The following is a 20,888-nucleotide window of genomic DNA, read 5'->3' as shown; positions in this document are numbered from 1 at the left end:
GCTCATCTAAGTATTCAAAGTACCATACTCTTGCTGCTTGCTGGGGACAGAGATCTAATGGACTTCATGACCAGAAGTCAATGCATTAGTACATGGCCTTTATTGGTCTTCCAGAAGTGATACAGTGAGGTAGCCTAGAGGTTAGAATTTAAGCATCCACTGACAACTTCTGTTGCTTCTTTTCCATACTACCACTGGCTAATAATATGCATACATACACATATACTTTTTCTGCTCCCATTCTTCTCTTTTAGTTGAAGCTGCCAGAGCCCAAACTAATTGTAGGGGAAGCTGTAGCCACACCTACTTAGGGGCTGGCTACAGGTGTGCCTGACCATGCTTGCGAGGGTGTGGTCAGGGTGATGTAGAGTGAGACTTGAAGGGGACTGTGTCTCTCTTTCGGTTTCACTTTTGGGCTTGTGTACAGACTGCTGCCACGCTGCCTGGCTAGGTCGCTCTGTAAGTAAGGCTTTTCCCTATTAAATACCCTTATATTTCTACTTGGCTCTGTATTGGTAATTTCCCACTATAACTAATACCCTCCCATTTCATTTTTCAGTCATTAAGATATACATTTCTATTCGAAAATTGTCACCTTCTTTCCCCCACCTCCACTTTCTCCAAGTTCTCTTTTTTTGGGGGGGTGGGTTTCGAGACAGGGTTTCACTGTGCAGCTTTGGAGGCTGTCTGGTACAAGCTCAAACTCACAGAGATCCACCTGCCTCTGTCTCCTGAGTGCTGGGTTTAAAGGCGAGCACCAACACTGCCCGACTCTCCATGTTCTTATTAACCAGATTTTCTGAAATTTTTCCTCACTATTCCAGTTTCAAGGTCTTGGTTTCATTATCCGTCCATGTGAGTCCATCTAGATAAAGAGAATTCTGAAGGGATCAGCAGCAGGTAGCTTACATCTGCTGAAGTTTAGGTTTCTTCTTTAGAAGGGCTATACAATAAATGTAGCTATTCGAAGAACTGTCAGTAAACTAACAAAAGGAAGTGATTACCACATGGAATGTGAAATTGATCATAGGAATATGCAAGCCAAGTATAAGTGACCACAGCCTCTGTGAGATACTGTTTGCAATGGCTGTGCCAAAACTCAGAACAGAGCATTTCATACCTCTCCTCCCTGTCTTCTGTCTCCTACATTCTTTCAGATCTCTCTTCCTTAATATATAGAAGACAAAATATCTAGAAAGGCATGGTGGCTTGTGCCTGTAATGTTAGCACTAGGGAGGCAGAGGAAGAAAAATGACCAAAATTTCGGGGCTAGCCTTGTTCACAAAGTGTAATCCAGAGTAGCCAGGGGTACATAGGAAGACCCTATCAAAAACAAAACAAACAAACAAAAACACCAAAAAAGAAAAGAGTAAAAAAAGAAAATGATATTTCTGGAATAAAAATTTCAGTGGTGCCATTAACAAAAGACTAGTAGTAATAGGTGAAGAATCAATTAACTTAAAGAAAAACAATGGAAAATTTCCAAACTGAAAAACAAAGAGAATTAAACTAACATATTTAAATAGAACCTACTATCTACTTAGGCACCAAGGGCATGAAACATAGTACAGGTAAGGTTTTATCCAGTAAAAGAAAGGGAAGATTTATAGCATAGATTCACCTTAGTTGTGAGAACTATGAGGTGTTATTTCCTTGACCAAAATCAAGTTTTTTTTTATTTCCAATAAGAAGAAAGGAGCTAGTGAACCAAAGATGGGGGATAAAATACACATTTGAAGGTATTATTACTAGAGAAGCCAAAAGCAGAAAGTACTGGGCACTGTAGCTCACTGTAAGCATCTAATGGGCTTAGAAAACTCAAAATCAAAAGTTGTAAAATTCAGGGTTTTGTAGAACTCTGGGATCTAATTGAAAATTCACAACAACCACAAGGAATTCTTGGTGAAAGAACATGTTGCTACTGTGTGTAGAGAAATGACTGTGCCCTCTGCAGTTGCCTCTGCATCCCAGACCTACATCTGTACACATAGAATTCCACATTTCTGGTTGGTAGTACAAGAAGGAGCTATGTGGTCCTTATTCCAGAAGAACTGTAGTTGGGCATTTGGATCTGCCTGGCAGCATCCACAAGGTCTTGTGTGAGGACTTTCTTTTGCTTTATTTTGCATGGACACACTCAAGCTTAGACTCTGTTCTCAAGTAGCAGATGCCCAATGAAAGTCTTTGTTTTTGAGGCAGCTTGGTCCAGCAGAAAGACCATAGCCACTGAAATAAGAATACTTAAGTTAAATTCTTGCCTCTGCTTACTCTAGCTGCATGATTTTAGGCAAATCAATGCCTGTTGTGGAGCCTTGTGTTCTCATCTGTAACCTAGACATAATAATAATTCCTACTTCTGGACTTGGACCTATTGTTTTGAAGATTTGATGGAAAGGGCAGACAGGCCCACATGTTCTGTTGATGACTTGGTACTCTCTGGTTCAATCAATGCTCTGGATGGTGGGAATAGATATTTTGGAGGCAGAGAAAGATTGGTGCAGGGGAGAGGCAAAGCTTTTGAAGAGATCACACACAGTTGGGGAGGTGACTCAGTGGCTAAAGTACTTGCCACTCAAGCAGGAGGACCTGAATTTGACTCTCCAGCATCCACATAAAAGTTGAGTGCAGCAGCATACCTGGAATCCCAGTCTGGGGGCGCAGGGGTCTGAGACAAGGGGATCCCTGAGGATCACTGTCCTGCTATTGTAGCCAAATATGTCAGTTCTGGGCCACTGAGAGGCACTGTTCTGTAAAAACGAGATAGAGAACATTTGATAAAGACAACCAGCACCAATCCTGGTGTGTATGTGTAGATGCACACACATGTGCACACACACAGATAAGTACAAGGAAGACACATAGGACCCCCTTGTCTAAAATCCCAAAAGGAATCCTAGGAATGTCCACTAATTCCCCTTCCCAGTTGTGATTGCATTCGGGCCCTAGGATGCTGCTGCACACTGAGTCTTCCTCCTGCTATGCAGATCGGTTCAGGAGGAATTCTGCTGTGCTAAGCCTTTAAGCCCTGTGAACCCACTTTGCATACTGCTTTCCCACATGAAATGGCTGCGACTGAGTGAATCCCTCCCTGGACATTCTAGGGCATGCTGCTATGTCTATTCAGGGAAACCCTCGTGTCCTCCACATTACAAGTTATAGAAGTACTGCATATCTGGGACCTTGCACATAATCATTTCTCTGTCTTTCTCTTTTTGCTCTGTAATTATTATTATTTTATCCCGAGGAGCTCTGAAAGATTTAAGAAAAATGGAGGTCTTGGATAAATCATGTGAATCTCCTGAGCAGCTCTTCATTTGCATAGCAGCTCCTTCTCCCTGCAGGGACAGCACAGCCTGAGGTTGCTGGTATCTTCACAAACACAGAAGCCAGCAGCAGCAGAGAAAGAAAGTGAAGCAGAGGGTGACTTTTAATGGCATGTATTTTTCTAGGGATTTTTAACGACTTTAACCCATCAGTTCCCCAAATGACTTCAAAGATTTTATGCCATCCCTTGCAATAAAAATGTACTTAAAACCAAATGGTTGAGTAAACATTCCCACTGTGGCAATGCTTGGCTGGCTTCTGAATAACTTGGGTATTTTTCTGCTTCTGCAGAATGAAAAGATTAAAGCCTCTCTCTCTCTCTCTCTCTCTCTCTCTCTCTCTCTCTCTCTCTCTCTCTCTGTCTCTCTCTCTCTCTTTCTGACTCTTTTGGTCTTCAAAGACTGACTCCCTTTGGTGAATGTCTCTTTCACCTTTACTGGTGTATAATGCCACCTTAAATGTTCACTGCAGCATGACCTATACACAGTCATTGTGTTTAAAGTAAAAAACTACTTTGCCATCAAATAAATGGAAGGTGTAGTAGAAATATAGTAGCACATCAAAATTGGGGAGTTTTAGAAATACATTTTTACTGGCCTATGTATCATACGTCTGTACCATTTCACTACAGACCTGCTATATTACAAGTTCATAAACCACGTATTTATATTTTGAGATTTGAAGCATTGCCAGGCCTATCAAGTCTTCCTGTTTTGTTTAGTTTAGCCGCCACTTCTTACAGCCCAATCTGTTGACTCAGGTAGTCTTTTCAACTGTTTTCTGAGTTGTAAACTCCCTATATGTGTGTTGGAAAGCAAAGTCAGGACCTCTGCAGAACAATGTGTGTACCTAAGCGCTGAGCCATCTTTCCAGCCACATGAATCCTATCCTTAAGGGTAACCAGAGCTTGGAGTAAGCCAGGTACATAAGAACTATTCCGTATTTCAACTATCATGTATGGACCTGGCTGCACAAACCTTGTTCTGCAAGGATTCCTGCCTAACTATCTCCTTTCATTAAGAAAACAATCTCTACCCATCCCCATTCCAATCCTCCTCTGTTTCTGTTCAGGAAAGGGCAGGCCTCCCATGGATTAAGGCTGGACAAAGCAATCCAATAGAGGAGTAGGGTTCCAAAAGCCAGCAAAAGAGTTAGAGACAGCCCCTATTCCCATTGTTAGGAGTCCCACAGAAGACCAAGCTACAGAGCTGTGACATATATGCAAAGTGTCTAGGTCAGTCCCATGCAGACTCTCTGGTTGTTGGTTCTGTCTCTGTGAACCCCTATGAGCCCAGGTTAGTTGGTTCTGTCAGTTTTCTTGTGATGTTCTTGACCCCTCTGGCTCCTTTATTCCTTTCTCCCCATCTTTTGCAGGAATCCCCAAGCTCCGCCTAGTGTTTGGCTGTGGGTCTGCATCTGTTTCCATCAGAACTGCAGCTGGAATAAAAACAATAAAAAAAGAAAAACAAAGACTTTATTAGAAATTTAAAAGAGAAAAGAAATGAGCCTTTAAGAATGTAATTCAGTCAGTGAGTACTTGAGTTCTTGTCTAGTGTGCAGGAGGTTGAGCTGGGTCCACTGTGCAGAAACCAGGCATGGTGGTACAAGCCTGGTACAAACACTTATTGGTAGAATCATAGGTAGATTCAGATGGTAGAGGTCATAATCACCTACATAGTGATTTTGAGTTCAAACTGAACTATCAAAAATAAAACTATAAAACCCCAAAATGAAACAAAAAGCTTTCTCCATTCTGTCACTAGACTTTCTCTAAACCATTTGCTTGTTCTTTTTCAACAGAGCATCAACACTAGAGACTATTTTAGCTTTAGGATGTGGTCCATGATCTGCATTAGAGTTTTGGAAGGAATTTGCTTCTCATTGTTGTTTCTGCATTGTATGTTTAGATATTATGAATACATTAATGAAATGTGTCTAGAGCTTGGTGCCAAGGAATTATTAGTTCATTTCTGGGCATGTTGCATTTGGGGGATCTGTGGAAAGATTAAGAAGAAATAGCCAGATGAAAACCTAAATTCTCTAGAACTTTATTTGGGGCAGGAGGGATCTGAAGCTCGGAAGGAATATCCTGGGTATCTTAACCCTTGTGTAGTAACAGAACTATGGAAGTGAATAGCACTTAGTAATAAGATGAAATAGAGTAGAGTTGAAAATGGAGCCCTGGAAAATAATAAAATGTAAAAAGAGACATCTAGAAAAAGATGGAGAAAGAAAGGTTTGGGAGATACATAGCTACTTAAGGGAAGATTTTGGTGTGCCAACCAATAACTCAAAGACCACATGTGGCCCAGGAAAGTTATGAATGCAGATTAATACAACATTTTAAATCTCAAAACTATTATGAGATTTTTTTGTATTTTTATGAGACTCAATAGCATAGTTCTTAATCATCTCTTTGGAGGAAAAGAAGAATGAAATGACAGTGTGGTGTCACAATGTGAAAACTCTGTACACATTTGGAAAACATATGAGTAGAACATTTTAAAGAGAAAAAGTAGTTAATGATGTGAAAGACAGTTGTAATATCACATATGTTCTATTTGGATATGGCCAAAACTCTCCATGTGGTAGGGATAGATCATTTGAGTGATGCTAATTATAGTTAATGGTTTATTATTTGCTGATTTCTGTCAGTTACTAGTGAGTGCAGTTCACATGATTAATTTGAAAAATTTGTAGTGGGCACAGTGTGAATGCATAGCAGGATGCTTATTCCTATTGATGCCATGTTGATACATTAAAAATATTCATATTCAAAATCTTGGTGAAAGCATAGCATGAAGTACTATGGTGATTTTCAGACAGATTTTGAGCATAGAATTATTGGTATTGCATGAAAACAGGTGGCATTGCTTTCATTTATAACAAATGGAGATATCCCCATACATTGCTGAGCACATACTTCTTTTTGTGCTGAGAAGATGTGTCTTAGAATTATTAACTCTTTTAAAAGTTAGAATGCATAATTTCAGAATTTGTTCACATTTATTACAATTTACTTGAAGAATTAAGGTTTTTATCAAGATACTTATCTAGCTTCTCTGGGGTTATGGATTGTAGCCTGGTTATCATTTGCTTTACTTCTAATATCCATATTTTTATATTTTTCCTTTATAGAAAATAGTTTTTTTCATACAATATATTCTGACTATATTTCCCCTCCTCTACTCCTTTGAGATCCTCCACCTCCCCTCCCATCCGAATCCATATACTTTCTATCTGTCTTTCAAAAACAATTACCAAGATTTTAAAATCATGTCTTTGTCTTTTATTTTTTTTTGTTCATTTTTCAAGAGAGGGGTTTCTCTGTCTAATAGGCTGTCTTGCTACTCTCTTTGTAGATCAGGCTGGCCTGGAAATCACAGAGATCTACCTGCCTCTGCCTCCTGAAGTGCTGGAAAAGTATGAGCCACCACACCCAGCTTGCTTTTATTTTTTAAAGATGTCTCCAGGATGTTAAAAATGTTGATTTAATTAATCAGATAAACATCATAAAGGCATCAAAGACATAATATAAAGATACAGTAGGGTGTAGACTTTGCGATTTTACATCTAGTTACCATTTCTGACCTCTCAGTGTATGGAGCACCTAAAATCCTCCAATGAATAAAAGCATTACACCAAAGACACTGACAAAAATTGTCAGAAGTCTCTCTTTCTCTCTCTCTCTCCCTCTCTCTCTCTCTCCCTCTCTCTCTCTCTCCCTCTCTCTCTCTCTCCCCCTTTCTCTCTGAAAAATTAACCAAAGGTTCACTTTATTACAGGAAACATATAGTCCTAAAAGTGGCTGAAGCAGTCAGAATAGTAGTTTTGTGGCACTTTAATTTGCCCCTTTCCATTTCTCCTTCCCTAACTCTAGGGAGATTTTGAAAACTAATCACCAGGATCCAGGGTGAAAAGCAGCAGGGTGTTACCAGTGGTAGGGGGGAGAATACACTCATAGCTCAAAGTTGAATTCCCAGAGAACTGACATCGATTGACCCATACTTCCCCTTCACCATGCCATTCTGGAAATGGAACTCCTATTCTTTCATTTAAATATTAACCACTCAAATACGTGATTAATAGTTACTAAAGTCATGATAGCTGATAGTAGCTAGTTCTCAGTTTTGTCTTGTAGTTTCCTCCAAAAGGGCAACATTCCATCTTTTGGGGTAGTTCCTTAAGTCAGACGGTAAACAATTCAAAATAACTTCAGGAAGTCCCTGAAACTGACTGGACTCAATAGACATGTCCATTCTCAGAGTCATCAATAAAGATTGCTGAGACTTTCAGATAATCCAAGGTGCCTGGAAGAAGCAGAAACCTGCCCAGCTGTCTGGAAGAGGTTTAGACCAACTGAGACACTTGGGAAGGATATATTCTAATTTCTTGTCACACAACACTTGGTCACTTCTAAGTTTATTGCTATTGATTCATTTTTCTTCATAAGGTGGGCTACATTTTCTTGGTAGAATAACTATACATGGATATCCCAGTCTCAAGCTTTTCAAAGTCTGAATCTTTTTGTCTTTATTTAAGGGGTTTTATTTTGTCTTCTTTCAAAGGTAAATCTTTATAAAGGAAAGTCTAGAGCAGCTTTAACTCTAGAGATAATTTCACTGCCAGTATAAGACTTATTAAATTTTTCTATTGAATGCCTCAGTGCAGCAAAGAGTGTTCACTGGAAGGCAAAGTATGAGCTTAGGGCCCCCAACATGAAGTTTTCAGCACAAAGGAGATTTGTTTGCTCCAGAGGGACAGAGGACAGTGAATAAGAGACAAAGACAGGAGATAGAGAGTGAGGGAGAAGGGGAAGGGAACAAGAGAGAGGAGAAAGGGATATTTGTTCCCAGGGGAGAAAGGACTGCCTCTGGATAGAGAGGACATAGACATGGCCCATAGGAAAATGGCAGTTTATAAAGGTACAAGGGGAAACCTGTATTAGAATGAGGTGTTTAATTTGGATTGGGCATGTTAATTTGGTGAGCCAATGGGGCTTTTGATTGCTGGACTTCAGTACTTTGATAGACCTTGATACTCAGCCTCAGGAGGAGAAAGTGGCAAAATAAGTGTCTAGAGCTTGCTGGCTAGCTTCAGGAATGTCATCTAAGGATTTTTTAGCAAGGCAGAGGTCGGGCAGAGCCACATGCTTGAGTGGGTTAGTTAGTGTCCCTTCATTTACTTTACCCTATGGCACTTAAGAGCCTAATATGTGATTTCTGGTAACAGATCAACCCACATATTTTTATTGTACTTAATTTTTCCTCAAAAAAGTTTCAGTGTGTCTTGTAAACCTTTTTATTAAACTAATAGTGAAGAGAACCTCTAGTAAAATTTCTGAAGCTCTTTATTTTTGTGTAGCTAGCCTCTGAACTCTGGCTTGATACTCACAATTATTTTGGCCGTCTGAGCTCTTGTTTGATTTTCTCAACTCACCAAGTCTGCTGTGTTTTATTGTTGATCACTCTCCCACTCTGTGATTCAGAACATTTCCCCAGCAAGAAATTGAGGGAAGTTGTAGAACTCAACTCATTCATTTTCCTTCCTGCACACACCAAAGTTCTGAGCTCTATATCACAGTTTTTTTGCTCAAAATCTAAAAGAATATTCTTCATGAATTTTGTCAGGCTGCTAGCTTTTATAATGGGACAATAATTGTGCTTCATTGAGTCTATAATATCCAGAAGTAGAACTTTTGATGTTTGTTTTAGGCTTTATTAGATGGATCTAGACTGTCATTTACTCTTGTAATATTTTAGCCTTCTACTAGATGGAAATTGCTGTGATCATCACCACAAACCTGGAGTTGGAGGAAGTCTCTTCACTCCATGAAGAGAATGGTACCTACTGAGCAAGAGCTTCAGGCTGCTCCACAGGAGTGATCCAGAAGGAGGTATTGTCATCACTGGGTGTGACTGTCCCATTTGTGTTTCTCTCTGAAGACTTTCTAGTATAAGGAGATGTGGAGGAGAAACAGGGAGGTATTCATCCCCTGGGCCCTGTACAGGCCAACCTCAATGTGTACATTTGTATTAAATGAAAAACAACCATAAGATTACAGAAGAAAAACAAAGAAAGAAGGTATCTTTGTACAGCTTTATAACATGTTTCTGTTTCAATACAAGTCAAAAAGTTAAAAAACTAATGAGTTTGTGAAGTTTAATCTTAAACTTCTAGTCATTTGGCCATCCTTAAACTTCAATATCTTTCTCTACACTCTACTAAGGATCTTCTTTATCTTTGTGCTACAGGATGGAAAATGTCCTTAAATGGAAACCTGATAAAGTGTACAGGGCTTTATTTCAGGTTCTAAGTTTCGTATTGCCTCTCATATGTTTTTTTCTAGTTGGTCACAATAGAAGGACAAGTCTCATAGCAATTGTTCTGTTATGATTGGAAGTCCACGATTTCACTTTAATTTTAATTTTATGAAGTAATATTAAAAATGGATTAGTGCACAACATAGGAGAGAAAAGATGTAATATTTGTCTTTCTGAATTTTAATTATTTCATTTAATATGGTTATCTGTAATTCAATTAATTTTTCCTGCACATGGCATAAATTTATTCTTATTTATGGCTAAATAAATTGTACATATTCATCACATTTATCTTTGCACTCATATCTTGATAAACACCTAGGCTGACTCCATAACTTGGCAATAGTGAATAGTAAAATGGTGTTTATTTTAGAATTAAATGTGGCCAAGATATAGTTTAAGACTACCATTCTCAGATTTAAATTAAGATTAATTTTAAAAGCAAAAATTTTCTTCTGAGAAATTATGGGAGAAAACCACATTTGTTTACTCTAATTGAAATTAATCATCAGAAAGATAGTCAGAACATCGTGCTAGTCATCTTGTCTAGATAGAAACACAAATGAAAAAGAATGCTCTAGGATGGTCAAGGGGCCTCTCAATTTAGTTAATTTAAAAATGTGCCTTGAGCAAAACAAACATGTATCCAGCCAGATAAAACATTTTAAAGAGAACAAGAGAAAAAAAACAGTATAAAGTTGAGACCTTCCAAGAGTCTTGTGGCCTTAATGTTACTTTTTGATTAAGATGTACTCACTAAGCAAGACAAACAGATGCAACTAATTGAAATTAAAGTTTTGCCTTGAACACTTGAAAGCCCAGGTTGAAATTTACTATTCTCTTACAATAGCTATTTTCCATTTTCTAGTACAATCAACTAATAGTTTAATTTATGTATTTTCAGATATCTGTACTCATTTTAAGTAACATATTTACAATACAAATATGAACACTTTTACATTTTAATTAAGTTGCTAAATGGCAATAGCTAATAATACAAGCAATAAGTTAGAAGGTAGAGAAAATGGGGCATTGTTCTGTGAAAAACGTAGAAACAATTCAATACATTACCATCTATTCTGTTTTCTATACTCTTCCTACTTCTACAGTTGCCAGATATTCAACAGCTCATTAAAAATTTTGGAGTTCATAACTGCACTGAAGATGCTCTACACAAAATTCCCACTGTTCTTTATCTTTCAAAATCCAATAGATACATTGAGACTGTGTTTTACTTGTCTTTCTTCAGCACTCAAATCTATTGATCATCCTTTTGAAACTCTGCTTCCTTGGTTCTAAACTATTCCTTTCTCTTGAATGCACTGGCTTAAAGTCTCAAACTGCTTATTTGATTTCTCCATTTCAGTGTCTTTACTGGCTAATGAAGTTAGTGTTAATTTCTGTATCACTATGTCAATGTTTCATCTTTCCTCTTTGGCTCCCTTTTGTTCCACATGCACTTTCTCACTAAATGCATTAATATAGTGTCACTATACCTGTATGCAAACATTCCCCAAAACATACAGAGAAACTTCATTTCTTGAGCTTCAGGACCATAGGTGATACCACATAAATACAATAGTTTACAGACTTTCTCATTTACTACCTCTCCAAAGAGAACTTTGGAACCTAATCTCTCTCCTTAAAATATCCTCAAACAAACAACTATTTCTTGCTGGAAGAGACATTATTTATCTACATAATAAAACTTTGAGAGTGGAGAAGATAGATAATGTGGACCACTGAGAAGGCTGGGAGAACTGTTTTCCTACTTTGAAATTTACAAGAGATCAGAATCTTTGGAGACTTGCAGTGTATGGATAATTAATTGATTTGAGAGGAAAGAAGGTTTTCAATAGGATTGTTATAGATTTCATTTTGAGACATCCTCTGAAGTCTTTTAAGAAAAATGAGTAAGTTAGATTTGGTTAGTAAATAATGATTAATTTCCACTTTATACAGAGATGAAGCCACACATGTTTCCCTGTGTAGATCTATTATGATCAAACATTTGGATATATAATAGGTAATGAATTTCTCTATGGGCATCTCAGATACAATGTATTCAAGATGCTACTCTTGCAGAACTTATTTTATCTACAACTGAACTCAGTAGCATGCACAATGGTTAAGCGCAAAGAGTCTAGAAATGCTCTTAGAATTTGAAACTTACCTATATTAAATAATATTCAGATAAAGTAGGGGGTATTTCTGAATATATAAATTCTGCTAGTTGACGAGGATTTTCAGGTGTTAAGACAAGTAAATGAGTTAATATTTGTAAAGCACTTAAACAGTATTTCAGGGCTAATAAATAATACATGCATTAAATGAATAAAACAAAAGCCTTCACCTTCATTTCCTTCCTCACTCTTAGTATCTATTTCTGACCACTGTGTCAGTGATGATAAGCCTCTGAGGGCCTCAACCAGAGAACCTGAAAACTACCCTTGACCTCCCTTCACTCATCCCTCACCTTCAGTCACCTTTCATGTGCTGTCTTTTTTTTAATTCTTGTATCTCTAGCACATTGTTCTTCACAATAAATACTTACTCATCAAACAAAAAAAAATTAGGGAGATGGCTCCACCAGTAAAGTGCTTGCTGTGCAAATATGAGAACCAGAGTTATATTCCCAGAACCTATGGTAAAAGTCAGGCTTCCTTTTTTCCTTTTTTAAAATTTAAATTAGAAACAAGCTTGTTTTACATGTCAATCCCAGTTCCCTCCTTCCCTGTCCCCCACCAACCTCCTATCCCATCCCCTTTCTGCTCCCCAGGGAGGGTAAGGCCTTCCATGGGGATCTTCAAAGTCTGTTATATCATTTGGAGCAGGGCCTAGACCCTCCCCCGTGTGTCTAGGCTGAGGGAGTATCCCTCTATGTGGAATGGGCTCCCAAAGTCCATCCATATACCAAGGATAAATACTGATCCACTACCAGAGGTCCCATAGATTGTCCATGCCTCCTCACTGACACCCATGTTCAGAGGGTCTGGGTGGGTCCTATTCTGGTTTCCCAGCTATCAGTCTGGGGTCCATGAGCAATTCCATGTTCAGGTCAGCTGTTTCTGTGGGGGTTTCTCCAGCTTGGTCTTGACCCATTTGTTTATCATTCCTCCCTCTCTGAAACTGCATTCCAGGAGTCCAGTTCAGTGTTTACCTGTGGGTGTCTGCTTCTGCTTCCATCAGCTACTAGATGAAGGCTCTAGGATGGCATATAAGGTAGTCATCAATCTCATTATTGGGGAAGGACATTTAAGGTAGCTTCTCCTCTGTTGCTTAGATTGTTAGTTGCTATCATCCTTATAGATCTCTGGACATTTCCCTAGTGCTTGATTTCTCTTTAAACCTATAATGGCTCCCTCTATTATGGTATCTCTTTTCTTGCTCTCCTCTATTCTTCCCCTAACTCAGTCTTCCTGCTCCCTCATGTCCTCCTCTCCCTCCTTCTCTCCTTCTCTTTCTTCTAACTCGCTCTTCCCTCCCCCGATGGTTGCAATTTTCTCAGGAGTACAAACAGCCACTTTGGAAATCAGTATGGTGATTCCTCAGGAAAATGGGAATCAGTCTACCACAAGATCCAGCAATTCCACTCTTAGGCATATACCCGAAAGAAGCACATTCATACAGCAAGGACATTTGTTCAACAATGTTCACAGCAGCCTAATAGCCAGAATCTGGAAGCAACCTAGATGCCCCTCAACTGAAGAATGGATAGAAAAAAATGTGGTACATTTACACAATGGAGTACTACTCAGCAGACAAAAAGGCAATGGAATCTTGAAATTCACAGGCAAATGGATGGAACTAGAAGAAACCATTCTGAGTGAGGTAACCCAGTCACAAAAAGACAGGCATTGTATGTACTCACTCATATGTGGATTTTAGACATAGAGTAAAGGATTGCCAGCCTGCAGCCCAGGCTGCCGGAGAGACTGGTAAACAAGGAGGACCCTAAGAGAGACATACATGGTCCCATGGGGAAGGGGAAAGGGATAAGATCTCCTGAGAAAATAGGGAGCATGGGGGGAGGGGGAAGGGAACTAGGAGAATGAGAAGGGATGAAGAGGAGGGATGAGGAAGACATGATGGGGCAGAGAGTTTGAGTTAGTGGAAGAACAGAAGAGAACAAGATAAGAGATAATAGAATAGAGGGAGCCAGTATAGATTTAAAGAGAAATCAGGCACTAGGGAAATGACTGGAGAGCTACAAAGATGACACCAACTAACAATCTAAACAACAGAGAAGAGGCTACCTTAAATGCCCTCTTCTGATAATGAGATTGATGACTAATTCATATGCCACCGTATAGCCTTCATCCAGTATCTGGTCGAAGTAGAAGCAGACACCCACAGCTAAACCTTGAACTGAACTGAAATCCAGATGCAGAGAAGGAGGACTGATGAGCAAAGGGGTCCATACCAGGCTGGTGAAACCCACAGAAACAGCTGACCTGAACAAGGGAAAACTCTTGGTCCCCAGACTTATAGCTGGGAAACCAGCATGGCCAGACCCCCTGAATGTGGGTGTCAGTGAGGAGACCTTGGAAATCTACGGGGCCTCTTGTAGTGGATCAGTACTTATCGCTACCATAGTAATGGACTTTAGGAGCCCATTCCACATGGAGGGATACTTCCTGAGCCTAGACACTAGGGGGTTGGCCTAGGCCCTATCCCAAAGAATATGACAGACTTTGAAGACCCCCTATGGAAGGCGTCACCCTTCCTGGGGAGCAGAAAGGGTATGGGATGGGTAGGGCGTTAGTTGGGGGGGGGGCAGGGGAGGAGGGGAGGGACCTGGGATTGACATGTAAAATAATTGTCTTTCTAATACAAAAAGAAAAAAAATCAATAATTTCATTAGGATGCAAACTTGCTTTCATTTTAAAAATAAATGCTAAAATTTAATCTGTAAAACAGAAGATCCACCTAGAAAAGTTACAAAACTCACCCAACAGATTCTTTTATGATGTTTATCTTGACTGAATGCTATTCTTTTTATTTTTAATAATTTGAAGTTGTGTATTTGAAGCTTAAAGGATACAATGTGGTGTTTCAATAAGATTATAATACTGAAGTGGTAACTATAAATAAGAAATTAATATCTACATTATCTTAGATACTTGTCTTCTTTGTTACAAGATCCCTAAAATCTATTTATATAGCAAAATTCCAGAATAATCTTGTAGATATAAGACCCTAATATTAAATACTCATTCCTGAGTTATGTCCCCACAAACTCACTACAAAATCATTCAGGCCCTTCTCTTCCAATTCTGTGCTTCTGTAATGTTGGTCTTTTTGATCAGCCCCACTGAGGCATAATAAAGTCTATTACTATATTTTTAGAGTTGTATACTATCACCACAATCTAATTGAGTTTTTCATCACCCCCTAAAGAACCCTCATACTCTTTAGCAGTCTCCACTGTCCCACCCACCTTCCAGCCCTAGGCAATGCAAAACTTCATGAAAGTTTCTTTCTCTTATGTTGGCTAATTTCTATTTGCCTTTCAGGGCCAACTCCAAATTTCACTCCTTGAGGGAAAATTTCCATGCCTGGCTAGCCTGTGTCAAATCTCCCTATTGTAATATCTAGTAACATCCAGAACTTACAGGATGCATTACAACTATGATTTAATAATTACTGATTTGACTTTCAAATTAAAATAGATTTGCTTCATTAGGCTATACCTTTCATGAACATTCTTATTTTGCCTGTTACTTAGCATCATGTTCAGGGCACAGTTAGTATTCCATCAAGTTCTTGTTGTATTATAAGCGAATGAAAGCTATACTTATAGAGTGAATGGATGAATGAATGAGTATGCAGATGAAAGAAGTGACTGGCGAAATAGCCATTCTTAATATACTACATGTGCTTCCTCCATCTTCATTCTGGCCTGATCTGAGTGGTGAAAATATTGTTCTGTCATAAACTCCCTTCCAAAAGGAGCTCAGGAAATCTTTCACCCTGTACACACTAGTTTATTTCTCTGATTTTATGGGAAACAAACAGTGTCCAATTTGGAGTTTCTCCAGATGAAATGCTATTATTCCAGACTCTGTTTCCTCTTTTTTCTTCAAATTGAACCTCTGCATATCCTATGTAAATTCATGGAAAACAAAAGCTTTTAGAGACACCATTCTCATATGATGCCCCTAGAGGCATTTGCTTAAACATGCCTGCACATACATAAAATGATCCATAAGAGGTCATCTTCTGTTTTGCTTTTGGAACCATCTTCCTTTGTTCACATTTATGGTGGCTATAACCCAAACAGTGCATTTTCAGTGTAAAGGGAACTCAGAGAATGCTTTATGACTTGCTCTGACCCTTTGCTACCTGTCTAATCTCACAAAATATCGTATTTCATGCAATATCAACATTTCACCCTATATGTCCCTGGTCTACTAAATGGCAGTTTTCAAAAAGAAAAACAATCCATTCTTCTGTTGGTGTTCGGAGGGGAAGGGTTGATGCTGTGGGAAGCAGAAAATGGATGAAATTGCAGAGACAAAATTTACAATAAGCACCACACACTGCTTCCTGGCAGTGAGGTCTATTAGCTGTGGAATTGGAAAATGGTGGAAATGCTTTCCCTCGAGATACTGGCTGAGGTCTGAGGATGAAAAACAAGATGTAAGTAAGGCTCAAAACAAACCCATTTAGATAGCCATTAACCCATTTGCTACGTGAGGCATTTTGATATCAAATGGATGAATATTCCATAACATCCTCAAGAAAATTTAGCAGAGTGCTTAGAACTCAAGTAATCCTCCTTTCCTAGAGTACAAATGACCCACCAAAAGTAAACCATATAATAAAACTTCTCCGAAGGGCCCCCAGGGTTTGGAAATATTACAACCAAAATGAGCTATCTAAGCATGTCAAGTCTCATTGCATACTTGTGGAACAGAACATGGAGAAACCAAGCTGGCACTCAACTGAAATCTCATCCTTACCGGATAGCATTCACAGTGCTAGAAAGTGTTCTACACAGAATGGAAGGAGAAAAGTAATTTATGTCACTAGGCTGTAAACCTTGAAAGCTACAGTAACAGCTTGCCTGCAATATAGGCCCAGTGGTACAGTAGTGGTTCAAATCCTGTGGGAGGAACCAGCCATGTGTAATTGAATTTAAGGCTCATTCCATGAAATGGAACCCATACCCGATAGATAATTGTTTATGAGGCCAAGAATCTGAGATTTGATTAGATAGGTCATGGGCCCAGAGGAAAAGATGCTACTATTATTCTGCTAAAAGGAAATAGTAATGAGATGCTACTATTATTCTGCTAAAAGGAAATAGTAATGAAATGATTCCTAATGACCTATTACAATATCTATATCTATAGATCAGTGCATCGTTCAGTCTTCAGTAGAGAAGCTTATTGTAGCAGCTGATAATTATCACAGATATCCAGGACTGGACAATATTGGTGTAAAGAGTAAGAGACCTTGGAATACTTAGCCTTGAATGGGCTTTATCATACCCCTCCACTTATGACTCGGGGATCTATGCAGAAGAGGGAGCAGAAAGATTATAAGAATTAGAGGTGGTGGGTTGCTTCAAGGAAACAGCATCTTCCAGACATAACAGGGCAGATGCACATATGAACTCACAGAGACTGTGACAGCATACAACAGCATATATATAAAGTCTGTATAAGCTCAAGCTGTAGAAGAAAATCCCAGCAGGAGAAGGGGAAGTTGTCTCAGAGTCCCACCTCTGGTCAAGAGGCTATTTACAAATGCTATCTGCTAAGAGAAGGAAAATCATTTTTTCTTCACTGGAGTATCACTGGGCATCTTAACCACACTACAGTGCAGGGCACATGCTTAGGATCAGTTGGTCAATGCAAATCTGACTCCAGAGTTTTAAATTAATTTTTCCTCTTTGTTTTTAAGAGAGAGGAAGAGCATGAAGTTGACTGGGTTGTTGAGTAGGATTTGGGAGTTGTGAGGGATGGGAAATAATAGGATAAAAATACACTGTATGAAATTCTCAAAGAATTAAAACAAGAAAGTCAAGTCTACTTGTCATTTTTATATGGGGAAACTGAGGCCTAGGAAAGGGAAGGGACTTACTCAACGGAAAAGAATCAAATGACAAAACTAAACCCTGGGCCTTGTACTGATTTCCTTTCTTCAACATGTGGACTTATTAACGAAACCCTGTCTATGTGGCCATATAATCATATAATTTAGTGAGGAAGCTTCATATTTGTTAGATTTAGAGAAACTAAAACTATCTGTGAAATCTTTTTGTTCATTAGACTTCAAATAGTACTTTATTTGAAGGCTCTATTGGCAATACCTGGGTGTTTTTTTTTTAATTCAATCTTGTTTTGCTTTATTTTGTTTTTGATTGTATTCTGCCTCTCTGTCTGTCTGTCTGTCTGTCTGTCTGTCTGTCTCTCTCTCTCTCTCTCTCTCTCTCTCTCTCTCTCTCTCTCTCTCCCTCCCCAGTAACTGCTTCTTAACTGCTGCCATTCTGTGAGCTTCCCTGCTGCTCAGAGACTGTCATGCATTAATTGATTAATTTCCTCAGAACACTGATGCGCTCTGGAAAGAGTAACTCCCTGTTTCTTTCACTTGGAGATCTGAAGTACGCCTGGCAGACAGACTGATTGCAGCAAGAGAAGCAGCTTCAATGCCAGATGGAAAGGAAACAATGTGAGACTTTTTGCTTGTGTTTCTTTAAGCAGAGTGTTACAGACCTTCTGGATCCATGAGGGACTCAGTGAAGGTGTTCATCGACACATTCAGAATCTGAATGCTTTGCTATTGCCTTCCATATGGGGACACCTGGGAAAATGACTTACCATTGATCATTTGTCAAAGGAAGAGAAGAAAGAAAGGACACTAATGTTTACTTAACATCCACTATGTGCCAGACACTATGCTAGTAGACTTTTTATCAAATTAAGTACCATTCTAACAATGATAAATTCTTCACTGCTAAGGCAAGTTTTTTACTAGGATGTATGATTCCCTAACATTATTTGGATATTCCAATCCCTGCATCCTACCCAGGCAACTTAAGAATCTCAATTAGAGATGAACAAGGGAAGTAAGATGAAACCTGCTAGAAATGAAAACACTAATCCAGCAGCCACCTCTGAATAACATGAATATAACGGGCTATAAATTAATGATCACTTCCTGAAAAATTGTGTACATTCCAGCAATATGGCATAGCAGAAATGTTTTGGGGAAAATACTTGGTTTCAAGCCACAGCCCCATCACCCACAGACTATCTGAGAGTCACCAGGGCTCCTCTCTGGGACTCAGTTTCTCTACATGAATATAAGCTGTGCTTTGTTAGCTTTCTGTTGAACAAGTAGAAGAGATAACAAAGTTTTACTAGATAAGTGCCTGTGAAGATAGCAGTGGTCTGAGCCTCCAGCTTCCATCAAAGTCTGTTGTTTTCATTGTTTGGGAGTGGGCAGTAGGCAGGATAAAGAGTTTAGACAGAAAATATTCCAGTTAAAGAACAATTATTTTGTCACAGCACTTTAAAAATATTTAATTAAATGAGCTTTAAATTCTGTCCTAAGTCTGAGTTCTGTGATTCTATGGGTTTCAGAAATTGGATTGCCAATTCCTAGTCTGAAAACAAAACAGAATAAAAAACAAAAACAAAAAAACCAAACAGAAACTAAGATTCTACAGTATTTCTTTCATTCTCAACTTCGTTTGTTGTCTCTTTACTTCTGAAGATACAATATAAGTACAATTGCCTTGCTGTTGTGTATTTTCTCAAAGTACTTCCTCAAACTTGTTTGGTTATTTCTCCGGGAGAGAGAGAGAGAGAGAGAGAGGGAGAGAGAGAGAGGGAGGAAAAAGGAAGCTTACTATCTGATGAAAAATAAAATATTTAGGAGGAAATACACTGTCTATTTATAGATATAAATTTATAGATATAGATATTAATTTATAGATATAAATTAAATTCAACCATTGATAAAATTGGTGGAGAAATAACAGTTTTTCCAGATAGTCGACCTCTGTGTAAGCTTATGGATGTGAGGTAGGAATTTACCAGGTGACTGCCAACACAGGGTCTCCTTAACCACTCATTAGTATATGAAACCAAGGTAGCCCTTTGTATTAGGGTTCTCTAGATGAACAGAGAGAGAGAGAGAGAAAGAGAGAGAAAGAGAGAGAGAGAGAGAGAGAGAGAGAGAGAGAGAATACCATTTGGATTTTAATTAATTCCAGATGTAGTCAAGTTGACAACCTAAACTAGCCATCACAACCTTGGAATTATCCTTCATATTTTGCTGCAGAAGAGGTCAGTTGGTATTATTATAATTCAAAATTGAATACAAGATAAAATATTGACTTAGAGTATCTTTGCTCCATATTTGTCTAACAACTCTAGATTCAGAATATTGTTTCAGCCAGACTACCATTTTGTCTAGGCATGGACAGCTCTTCAGCTGGTTAGGAAACACTTTGAGAACTGCTGATGTTTCTTCAGAAAACCTAAGGACAAAATCATTGTAAGAGAAAGAACTCCTTTTTGAGAGCTTCAGTCATGGCAGCATTTTTCCAACTCTAAAGAGATAGAATACATATAAAAAGAGGTCATGAGGCTGAAAAAGTTGGCTCAGTTGTTAGAGTGCTTGTTGTGCAAGTATAAAGCCCTGAGATGGACTCCCCAGCATCCATGTAAATGGTAGACATGAAAGCACACACTCAAGTAATCAGTGCTGCTGAACCACCAAACCCGGGAATCTTGGGACTACCTACCTGTCCCATACTCTTTCTGCTCCCCAGGGAGGGTGAGGCCTTCCACAGGGGATCTTCAGAGTCTGTCATATCCTTTGGGATAGGGCCTAGGCCCACCCCCGTGTGTCTAGGCTTAGGGAGTATCCCTCTATGTGGGATGGGCTCCCAAAGTCCATTCCTATACTAGGGATAAGTACCGATCTACTACAAGAGGCCACATAGATTTCCAAGGTCTCCTCACTGACACCCACGTTCATGGAGTCTGGATCAGACCTATGCTGGTTTCCTAGCTATCAGTCTGGGAACCAAGAGCTCCCTCTTGTTCAGGTCAGCTGTTTCTGTGGGTTTCACCAGCCTGGTCTGGACCCTTTGGTCATCACTCCTCCTTCTCTGCAACTGGATTCCAGTTCATTTCAGCACCATACATTTTTAAAAACACATAACACTTATTGATTCTTTAGGAATTTCATATCATGCACCCCAATCTCACCCATTTCCCA

The 20,888-nt window shown here is 39.0% G+C and overlaps 1 long non-coding RNA gene across 1 annotated transcript; it reads left to right on the top strand.

The window, feature by feature from the left end:
- Positions 1-408: 408 nt before the first annotated feature.
- Positions 409-19,218, top strand: LOC107977338. Its single transcript, XR_003488489.2, has 3 exons — positions 409-459; positions 9,087-9,220; positions 18,252-19,218. It is a non-coding gene; the product is annotated as an uncharacterized LOC107977338 (long non-coding RNA).
- Positions 19,219-20,888: the final 1,670 nt, after the last annotated feature.

Source organism: Cricetulus griseus, chromosome X, assembly GCF_003668045.3.
Source record: "Cricetulus griseus strain 17A/GY chromosome X, alternate assembly CriGri-PICRH-1.0, whole genome shotgun sequence".
NCBI lineage: Eukaryota > Metazoa > Chordata > Mammalia > Rodentia > Cricetidae > Cricetulus > Cricetulus griseus.
This window is presented reverse-complemented; position numbering and strand designations above follow the sequence as displayed.